The sequence below is a fragment of the Chenopodium quinoa genome, unplaced genomic scaffold (assembly GCF_001683475.1).
Source record: "Chenopodium quinoa cultivar QQ74 unplaced genomic scaffold, ASM168347v1, whole genome shotgun sequence".
NCBI lineage: Eukaryota > Viridiplantae > Streptophyta > Magnoliopsida > Caryophyllales > Amaranthaceae > Chenopodium > Chenopodium quinoa.
This window is the reverse complement of record NW_018745003.1, coordinates 2,238,749-2,251,240: the sequence shown is the minus strand read 5'-3', so window position 1 is coordinate 2,251,240 and position 12,492 is coordinate 2,238,749.

Here is a 12,492-nt window from a genome sequence, read left to right as displayed (position 1 = left end):
ACCTGAACCGACCTGAACCGGACCGGACCTGTTGATTCAGGTCCGGTCCCGGTTCTTAAAAATCCAGGTTCCCGGTCCCGGTCCGGACCCGGTCCAAACCCGGGGTTTTCAGGTCCGGACCTGAAACCCGGGAAAATCGTAATTAAAAAAAAAAAAAAAAAAAAAAAGAAAACCAAACTCTGAAAAATTGAAACTGACGTTAAAACTTCTCTTTCATATTTTTAAGTTCTAACCCTAACTCCCTAAGCCCAAACTGATTCTCTCAGCCTCCCTCAATCTCAACTTCTCAACGCGGCTGTCCCAACTCGCTCCGGCCACCGCCCACTGCCGACACCTCCCTCATTCTCTCAGGCGATGCACACCGATAATATCTGGCAAGTATTTGCTTATAATTTTGGTATTTTTAATTCGAAATAATAAATTTAAGTGTGAGAATTTATATGTTTATTCTTGTTTCAAATTTTCAATTGCTTTTAATGATTGTTTATTTGTTTGATGTTTGCATGTTGAATTTCTTATTTTTAGTTCATCTCTTTCGAATTTCTGTTTTTTTTTTTTTTTTTTTGGTTTTTTTGAGTTTAGGGTTCATAAGAATTAAGAAGTTTAGGGTTTAGGGTTCAAGTGCGAAATTTAGTTCGAAATTTTGTGTTTATTATGATTATTAAGATTAATTTAGTGCGAAAATTTGTGTTTATTCCTAAAGTATAAGTTATTCAAGGTAATATATGTCTCCACTTGAATTTGTCTTGATGATGAGAAATACAAAAAAAATCCATCATTATCTCAATCAATATTTCTGTATAATACAGAAAACTGCTAAGTATGTACTCTATTGTATATTTGTATGCATTATTAGTCTCTGTGTTTGAATGTTATATGTGGCAATTCAATTTCACATTGTATTATGAATAGTTGAATATATACCATAATACCAACCTGCAAATTGATCCAACATAATGCGGCACAACTTAGTAACTTACTACTTCGTAATAAATTTTGATCGTTGAGAAATTTTTTGGATGAGTAGTGAACTAGTGATTCATTATATTAATCATTGTTTGGTTTTCTAATGAATAATGAATGGACTTGCACTTATTAAACTAACTCATACTCCGTATCATATACGCTATTTACCTGGTATTGATATTTCTAATGTGTATATATGGACACTTTTTAAGCTAACTTATACTTTAAAATTTGTGTTTATTCCTGCTAGGCTGCTAAAAGTATGAACTCAGATTATTAAGATTAAATAAGTTGGCTAACCTGTGTGTAGTTCAGGGGTTCTTATTTTTGTTTTTATTCTTGCAGGGAGTGAAGGAAGTCAAGGAACCACGGATTCTTATTCTTGCAATGTAAGTTGCTCTTAAATTTTTTTATAAAATGGTATGTGTATATAATTGTTACTTTAAAATTACTTATATTGTATATAATTATATTGTAGATGGAGAGCTCTCAATCCAAACAGTCTGCTTCTTTTTCTGAACAAACGTCACAGCCACTTTCTGAAAAGGATATGGAAGAATTGCAATCTACTTTGCCTCCTAATAAGAAGCTAAAAGCGGGGCGGGAATATATATGGAACAGAAAAAGTAAGAGGAAAGCTGAGTATTGGAAATATTACTTAGAGTACGTCGAGAATGGAAAACTACGAGCTGAATGTAAGTTCTGTCCTAAAACTTTTGCTGCTGATGGTAATCTTAATGGTTCAAAAAATGTTAAAAACCATGCAGAATCATGTCTCGGTAATCCTATTAATATAGAAAAAGAAAAGGGCAAAGAAAAGCAAACTAAATTGTATTTTGATCAAGAACATGAGAGTAGTGAATTAAAGTGTGGGAGTAGGATTATTAACTTGAATGATGTTAGAGAGGCATTGATTCACATGATTATTGTTGATGAGTTACCATTTAAGCATGTGGAAAAACCCGGTTTTAGGCACTTTGTGCAAGTTGCATGTCCACAATTTCACATTCCATCTCGTGTTACCATTGCTCGTGATTGTTTAAAGTTGTATTATAGTGAAAAAGAGAAATTGAGAGAAATGTTTAAGACATGTCAAAGAATTTTTGTGACCACTGATACTTGGACTTCAATACAAAGAATTAATTATATGTGTCTTACAGCTCATTTCATTGATAATGACTGGAAATTGAATAAAAAGATCATAAATTTTTGTCCAATTTCTAGTCATAAAGGAGAGGCTATTGGAAAAGCAGTTGAGGCATGTTTAGAGTATTGGGGTATTGATGATAAACTTTTTACTGTCACTGTTGATAATGCTTCTACAAATGATGTTGCTTGTGCACACTTGAGTAGAATGGTTAGAAGAACAGGATGTATAAATGATGGAAAAAATCTTCATGTTAGATGCATTGCTCATATCATTAATTTAATTGTGTGGGATGGTATTAGAGAACATGGTGTGTGCATTGATAGAGTTAGAAATGCTGTGAAATATGTTAAGAATTCCCCTGCAAGAATACTTAGATTCAAAGATCTTGTGCAAAAAGCAAACATAGATTCAAAATCTTCTTTATCCTTTGATGTCCCCACTCGTTGGAACTCCACATACATAATGTTGGAAACGGCTTTGAAGTTTCGACGTGTTTTTAGTGGGTTATCTCTTCCTGATGGAGAGGATTTGAATGACAATGAAAGGCCTCCCGAACCCGAATATTGGGAAAAAGTGGAGAGGTTGGTTTTGTTTCTAGAGGGGTTTTATCTGTTAACTAAACGAATTTCTGGTTCCCATTATGTGACAGCTAATAAAGGTTTAGGAGAAATTGCTTCTATGTATGATATGTTGAATAATTGGGAACAAAGTGAGGACTTGAATTTTCAAGCTATGGCCATTGCAATGAAAAAAAAGTTTGATAAGTATTGGGGGGATGTGGATAAGATGAATAAGTTCATTTATGTTGCTCTTCTTCTCGACCCTCACTCTAAGATGGTCATTGTTGAATTGACACTAACGGATATGCATGGACCGGAAAAGGGTACAAAACTTGCTAATGATGTGAAGGAGTTCGCTTACTCTTTATTTGAGGAATATAGAAAAATGTATGCTACTTCTAATATTCCAGATTGTGGAGATAATATGTCAATGGATATTGATAATAGTAAAGGAGTGGGTTCCGATTATGTGAGGAAACTAAAAGAAAGAGCAAAACGATTGAAGGGGACAAGTGGGCATGCGATAAGTGAGTTGGATAGGTACTTAAATGATCAATTAGGGCCGGAGGAGGAAGAACAAGATGCATTGACATGGTGGGGTAAGAATGGTCAGCGTTATGTGATTCTTAATCGCATGGCACGTGACATACTAGCCATCCCATTGTCGACCGTTGCATCGGAATCTGCTTTTAGTACGGGAGGTCGTACTCTAGATCCATTTCGGAGTTCTTTAACTCCTAAGGTAATGCATCGTTATCTTTTTATTTTATAAAATCAAGTTTGTTTATATCTTAATATGACTTTGTTTATACATATTTGTGTAATATTTTTGTATTGAAGATGGTTCAAGCGTTACTTTGCACACAAGATTGGCTTAGAGCTAAGGAAGTGTCAATTGTTGATGTGGAAGAAAATTTGAAAGAGTTAGAGGAAATAGAGAAAGGTAGTAATAATTTTATGTATTTGAAATTTTGTTACACCAAATTTATTATTTCATTGTTATCAATCATTAATATATTCTATATTGTATTTTATTTAGAGGTGCAACGTGGTGAATCTAACGATGTAGACGATGAAGTTGTTTTCGTGGACTCATTAGTGTGAATCACGCGATCAAAGGGAAAACAACTCGTTGGAGAATTTATGTATTTCTAGTACTTGAGAGTTGAGACTTAAGAGAATTTATGTAATTTTATGAGTTTTCGTGGACTTATTTGTATTTTCGGTGGACTCATTTGTATTTTTGGTATTTGAGAATCGGGACTTTATAGACTTTATGTAGTTTTGTAATTGATAATTTTGGTTTGTATGTAATTATTAAATTATGCAACAGGTCTAAAAATCACAAAACAGGTCCATATGCAGGTCCAACAGGTTTTGTATTAAAAAAAAAAACGAAAAAGACACAAAACAGGTCCATTCAGGTCCAAACCTGGACCGGACCTGATTTTTCAGGTCTGGCCCGGAACCGGACCTGTTAATTCAGGTCCGGTCCCCGGTCCTCATAATTACCCAATTCAGGTCCCCGGTCCAAACAGGTCCGGTCCAGGTCCAGTCCGGTTTTGGACCGGTGTACACTCCTAGTACCAGTAGTATACTAAAAACAAAGTGAACTTATTGTTGAAATTTTGAATCAGTTGTACTAGAATATTAAAAACAGAGTGAATGTTTGGTGCAAAATAATTGTGGCGCGTGGAAAGGGAAGACTGACAGAAATGAGAGCTTTAGAAAGACGCAAAAGAAGTACTGGCAAGACAGAAGGCAGTGGTCGGGTAAACGGGTAAACGGGTCAAAGGTTTTGTAATTTGTAAGAAACCCATTAATATAATCTGTATTGTTACTAATCATGATTATAATATGCGTGTTTTGTATGTATTCTCTAAGGAAGGTTAGAAAATTAGCAATTTGGTGAGAATTTTCTTGTTCTTTGTTAAAATTAAGTATGTTAATTGATTTACTTATCTTTCACTTCACATGACTAATTGGTGATGAGTATTATGAATTTTGTCTCTATTATTGGCTGGCTAATCTCTTTTGTTCAATCATTAATTATTTTGTTATTGTAAGTGCTATTTTACCACATGAATTTTTATTTTTTTTTATTTTTTACTACCTCCGTTTCATATTTTTTGCAACTTTAGAATATTTTATATCTCACAAATAATACCCAAAGTTGTAAAAAAATATAATATATATATATATATATATATATATATATATATATATATATATATATATATATATATATATATATATTTTGGTTAGTTGATACATAGTGTTACACTAGTATAAATCTAGTGCATGCACGGATAGTAGTATATTTAACTTATTGATTCAAAGATTATCATAATTAAACTTTAATGAAATTATTTGACACATAAATGTGTCTTGCTTTTTGAATTTATAGTACTAACATTTATTTTATAAGAAATTATTATGTATAATATTTATTTATTTTTAAAAAAAAAATTATTTGTTGATTAGTAGAAATTTTAAAAATTATTGATTTATTAAATGATGTTTTTTCAACTTTAGATTTGTTGTACTAATATATAAAGGAAATTTATTGTTATTAATAGTTAATGAAATATCATGTATATAATTATCCTTGAAAATGATAATTTAAGTTATGGTAAAATTTAGTAACAACTGTAATAAAAAGAAAAATTTTGGAAAGTAAAATTAGGCGGGAAATTATTTTACCACAAAATGACATGTGTCATTTGAGATTCGCCTTTAGTATAGGTTTATGATTGATATATACTTTTGTATTTTCTTTCGCTTGCATTATAAAGAGCAATCTTATAGCACACGCTTTAAGAAAACGATTAAAATAGGTAAATGAACTCATTTATCAAAAGAAATTTTACACAGATTAAACGAAAGGGTGTCTACCTCTACTACTTTTATTATGTGTATAAATTATATTGATTCAGTGATTTGTTTATCTTCTCTATCTACTTCCTCAAATTACATGTCATGGGGCTGTGTGAGCTCAATCTTTTTATCTATGTGATGCATGAATTTTACAACTCATCACAGTTGTTTTGATTTGGTGTAATCAACTATACATGTAAGAAACATTGAAACACCAAGATTGGAGCATATCATAATTATTGTATGTAGCGATGTAAATAAGATTTAATATCAAGTAATAGATATAGCATTTCTAGGTTTATTACTAATGTATACCACTTTATTTGTTTATTACAGAATGTTTTTTTTTTCCATGGCTACATTGTAATAATATCAATGATACTTTGGGATATCATATTTGATATCATATTATCCCAACTTTGCATGATATTTCAAAGTATTATAAACAAAAATACATATTTGGGATTTATAGATATTTCAATTATATTTACAATATATATAATTTGGCCATGGTAAAATTTGGGTAAACAAAAACCTAATTATTCGAAAAGTATCCCAAAATATGAGGAAAAAAAATAAACAAAAAAAGTTTCACAAATTTTTATGTGGCTGGTCACATCATGTGGTTGGGGTTACTTATTTAGTGATTACTCGGGCGGTCAAGGGTTACTTATTCAGGGGTTACTCGGTCAGTTAGAGATTACTCGGTCGGTCATGGGTTACTCTTACACAGAAAACGCGCTAACCGACTGAATAACCCCAGAATAAGTAACCCTTGACCGACTGAGTAACCCCTAAATAAGTAAATCCCCTGAATAAGTAACCCCGACCCGGCGAAAACGCGCTAACTGATTAAGTAACCTCGCAATAAGTAACCCTTGATCGACTTAGTAACCCTTAAATAGGTAACCCCTGAATAAATAACCTCGGTCACACGGTATAGCCAGCCGCACAAAAAAAGCACCGAAAAAGTTTATAGTTGTATGTATATCCCAAAGTATCTCAAATATATACTTCCTATATCTTAGATGTAAATATGGTATACAAGTATATTTTAAATTTGGAAAATATGTCCTGTAAAAAAAATGGAAAATATGATACTGAGTATTTGGATAACTTATAATTGTAATATCTATGTATCCAAAAATGTACTTGTAATTATGATCTGTAAATGAACAATAAGTTTTGTATAAAACGAATTTACGTTAATTATATTGTAATACGGTCAATTTGAGGGTATTTGAACAATTTTTATGGTAATTGTAATCCCCTTAAGAGACTTTTAATTTGTAATGAGTTTGATTGTATTTTAATGTGTAATTTCTAATGGGTACATGCTATATGATGGCTAATATGATTAATCTAATACATTATAAGTATTTTGTACGACGTTTTTTTTTTGAGTGGTTGGCCACATCGTGTGGTCGGGGTTACTTATTCAGGGGTTACTCAGTCGGTCAAGGGTTACTTAATCTGAGGTTACTCAGTCGGTTAGCACGTTTTCGCCGGGGTTACTTATTCTGTGGTTACTTATTTAGGGGTTACTCAGTCAGTCACAGGTTACTTATTCTAAATTTACTCAGTCGTTTAGCGCATTTTGTGTGTGAGAGTAACCCTTGACCAACCGAGTAACCCCTGACCAATCGAGTAGCCTCTGAATAAGTAACCCCAGAATAAGTTACCCCGGCCACATATAAAAATTTGTGTATTTTTTAAGCGTAAAATTTATGTATGGTAACTTTTGTATTATATAAGGATAACTTTAAATATTTTAGATAACCATAACCCGTCTTGCAATAACTTAATAAAAATCTGTCTTAATCAAGAATTTGCGGTAACAAAAGTACTATAGTGTATTTCTATCTACTCTACTGAAGTTGTTCATTAAAATCTCCAACAAGTATATAATTGAACATGCATTATACTTGATAGGTTGATACTTTACAGTCTCATCAATTTCAGCATGAATTAATGGATAATAGCTATGTTGAATTAAAATAATATCAATGTTGATCAGCCCCATGTGTTTGTTAATTTTTTTTCCCGCTTTTTCTCCCTTATCTATCTGTTTCTCTTCTTTGAAGATCCATGTGCTGGTTTTGTCAAATGACTCAAATCAATGAGGAAGCTAAGTGAAGTTCGACTACAAACCTATAAGCATCTTATATAAGTATCCTCTTTGTTTTTCAAAGTTTAATCTCATTTTGATTATTGCACGATCTTAAATGCACATTTTTTATAACTAAAAACAACTATTTTCTTCTCATGTATTTATATGTCAGCCAAACAACCACTTAATGTGACTGTATTAGCTCATACAACTTTCTTATTAGGAACATCTGATCACGTTTTTTTTTTTTTTAAAAAAATAAATAAATAAAATAAAAATAGTTTACCTATCTTGTCTTATCTTGACCTTGAGGTCACGTGATCGAGTTTTATTAGAGACAAACCAGACAACTTCAGGGCAAAGTTCGTATTTTCTAACCCTCACCCATTCTCAAGGTGTCTAGCTTGCTAGTGGGAGCATCTTGAATAAGTAGGCGATACCTAATCCCATCAACTAACAAGTACAAAATACGAGTAGTAAATAAGTAAATATTTAGTAATGAATTTTCTTTATAATATAGCTTTTAATTATCTATCATTAATTGAACAATATAAACAATATATTACTCCCTTGATATAACAAGTTTTTAAATTAACGTGTCCTTTTTCATTGTCATTAAACTTGGCATTTATCAAAAGAAAAAATAAAACTTGGTGAGTAGGTATAATAATATTGAAATTATTAAGAGACGTAGCTCGCATTTTCTCTATTAAAACACCCCCTTCCCCCTTATTTTTGAAAGTGAAGTCATATTTTCTTCCTCTAATGTGTACCTTTCAATATAATTTTTCATATAAAACTAGAAAGCGATTGACATCAACATCATTAAACTTAAACCTTACGGTCATTGATAATTTTACATAGATATTTTTTCATCTGTATTTTGTATAAGAAGAAATATATTTATATTATCAAAATCATAGTCCTACTACATACATTATGAATTTGTTAGTTGTGTACAGTGAATCTGTATTTGAATGGTTCAACTTTGAGGTGATGTGTAATTGGATGGAATGTGACATAACCGCTTTTACATTTTGGGCTAATATTCAAAACTCTTCTCCAAAAACGTGTTTTACTTCGGATTTGTTTTCTTCACCTGAACTGTGAAGTACTGTACTATTTTATTCTAATTTTATTAAGGTATGATTTGATATGGTCTAAATTCTTTTGGTTTGATTGATGTCATGATTTGACTTAACTTCGACCGTAATTCTGTGATTGTATTTAAAAACTTTTTCGAGTGGTATGGTGTCAAGTTAGATTCGTTTCAATGTGCATTATCCAAATACATAAACATTCACTTTTTTAAAAGATAAGTACTCCGTAAATGAAAGTAAGAAGATTTAATGTGATTAGATAATCTAAATATTTTTTATATAGTCTAATATTCTAACATACGAGTACAATTTCTCTATATTTAATTTATATAGTATGTATTTGAATAACATCTTGATCAATACACAACTTTGATAATTATCAATTACTCTGTCTCTTAAAGTTCTTATTTTGATTATTTTCGCGAAACAATCATCGTTCAGACTTCAAATATTAAAATTATCTTAGTGTACTACTTATGATATGTCCTAGGAGTAAAGGTGAATGATACAGGTCCAAAAAGTGACACATAATCATTCAATAAACCTAATTATTTATCTTATGTGATTAGATGGTTAGGTGGGTTGAAATGATAGAAATATGTCCATTTGGTGTCACATATCATCCATAATTATAATTCGAGATTATCTTGTGGTTAATTAATCATGTCATGACCTATTTATATATGTACTGATGGCATAGATTGGAACGCAATGAAAAGAAATTGACTTTTCTTGCGAAGTTTGACATAAATGTAATTAGTAAATTGATTAGTACTTACTCCGTAGTAAATATGGAGTAGTGGTCCAATTAAATTAATTTGTGTTCGAGTTTCACATAAACTATGTTAGAATTTGAGTCAATTTTGTGTGTGTTTGAATTAATTTTAAGCACAAGACAATTGCAAAAGTTACTAATAATACCTCAAGGCAGGCTCAAGGTGCATTCATAATTTAGTATAAATGTCCTCAAGGCACATGTGGTGCACCATCTCTTTAATCTTTATCAGATTGAATTGGCTTTTAAAATTTTTGAATTTATTTGATAAACTTATCTTGACTTTATTTTATCTCACAACATTTTCAATCAAACTTTGCCAATTTGAATCAAATTGGGTTGAAGCCCTTGTTCTAAAGAAGAAAAAGCACTTCAATTCTCCATATTAATTATCTTATTGGTAATTCATCGCTTAATATTGGTATATTAACTCTTATTCATTCTAAAATCAATTTTATGGATGTAATGCAAAGTTTAAGAACTTTGATTGAGAAGTAAGTATATACAATTATTACAAAAATAGAGGAATTAGACTAATTCAAAACATATACAGCATTGTAAACTTCGTACAAATTAATGTAGCACATACAAGGTTTATATAATTGGCCAATCAAATCAATTGACATCTATCGTTAGAATAACATTATAGATTTTGGGGAATATAATTGCAAAGAGAAAATGTCAATTGGACAAGAAGAATAACTTAGCAATTTAGCATACATGATTCTTGTAGCCTAAACCTACCAAATAGTCCTAGCTAATACTAAACTAGAATTCTAGAAACGACCCTCCCCATGCTTCATGTTTCTCCCCTAAAATTCAGTTGCTATATTCTTGCTTGTGTTATCTTCAAATAGTAAATTGGTGTATGATTAGTACATTACATTGATTGATTGGAGAGCCCTTGTCAAAGTTTGGAAATTTTAAGTTCACAGAGTATTGAGTGAGTTTATTACATCATAAGTTCAACCAAAATTTGATATATATGTCTAATAACTTATTATTGAATAAATATCTAGTTAATTAAAAAAGAACATATAAGCAGTAAAGTCTTCAAATTGATATTAAGTTGAGATTTTATAAGAGAACGAATGACATGCTCATTTTTTTTTAACATTTCTTCTTTTAGTCTTTTGTTTATACAAAGCTTTAGCATAAATGACTTGACTTACATCGTCTGATTGTAAATATGCTACGCAGTTCTACAATTATATGAGCATTGCATTTATTTTATTTTTTTGACGGGATATGAGTATTGCATTTACTTATACGTGTTAATGTCCTATCAAACTTTGAAAGAATTAGTATGAAGTACTAATCTAAATTATTGATTAAAAGAAAATGACCTTATTTAATAATTTTGACTATGAAGAAGACATCACACGATCAATTTAAGAGACTTTCTTAGTGCGGGAGTTGGGAAATCAATCAATCTAGATGTAGGTTGACTACTAAAAATAGCTAGCTTACCTCACATCCAAGCAATTAAGCAAGCTTACCTCACCCAGATGCTGTTTACTTTCCTACAAGAAATTGACTTTATCCTTGCCTTTTTTTTTTTTTTTTTTTTTTTGGGTCTACTTAGGGTATTCCGATCAAACTAGATATTTTCATAGTTGTTAGTTGTTGGCAGTTAGTTTGTTATTCCGTAATAAGCATTGGTATTACGGAGTACATATCCAAAAATATAGCATTCCGTAAATTTGTTTGTTTTGCATTCATTAAATACGAGAAATGTACTAGTATTTCATGTTTAATGCATACGGGATTACGGAGTATATGAATGTATTATAACCGTTATCGATAAGTAGCCGTGATACAGAGTATTAGATTGGGTGTACCCATTAAACAGTATTTATGGGCTTTTGCTTAGTAACGTACCTATCAAAATCCTGAATTAGGAGACCAAAATTCTTAACTAACGTTGAAAAGAGGGAAACATGAAACAAAGTGAACGGGACTTCACTTTTATCTAGCTTGCCTTTCCAAGCAACAAAGACTAAAAACTTGTCAAGGAAAGACGAAAAGAAAAGGTAAAAGGAAGAGGTAGAGATAAAAAGAACAGAATGCTAATATTTTACAAATACTCAATTTTTTTTCCCCTTATTATTATTAACATATTTCACTCCGATCTTATTAACATATTTCACTATTAACATATTTCACTCCAATCTTTTTCCACTATTAACATATTTCACTCCGATCTTATTATTATACTAATGTATAAAACAAAATATCCTTTAATGATTTATTTAAAAAAATAACAATTTGTATAGAAGTTCACAAATACTTCGTATAATAAAAATATTCATGATTAAAATTGTGTTAGAGAACCTAAGAAGTCTTAGTGAAAAGATTAAACATAACAGAGGAAGTAAAGAGTATCATAAAATAGATACTCCGTAGAAATCATATACTTCAGTCTAAAAATCTTGGTTTAATGTAACTAATGTCGATTGAACTTTAGTACATAATGTTCAAAGCATGAAAAGATGACTCGGCGGTAAGAAATGTCATTCTGCAAACTAAAGAACTATTAAAAAATATTGTTGATGTTACAATCTCACAAGTTATTTTGTTCAATATTACTAACTACTTATTCATTTAAAATTACGAAAAAATATTGCCTAAAATATAGCCCCGTGCGGCTCCTAAATCTCCTCAAGGCCACACACGGGCATAGGAAAGTTCAAAATGCTTCATATGGGACTTGTGTCAGGGCAATAGGGCAACTACCAACTCGTGACAAACTCCCCCCACCTAAGCCACAACCGCCCCGTTTTGGCACTGCTAGGTTAGTTCCACGACGCTTCCCAGCGCACAACATATCACCCAAGCCACTCTCGTATAAAACAAGTGAGATGCGCTGCTCTCCCTTTGCCACTAACCGGGTCTTTGAGTGGAAAAAAAAAAAAAAAAAAAAAAAACCAGTAGTAATATCGGAATTTAATCTC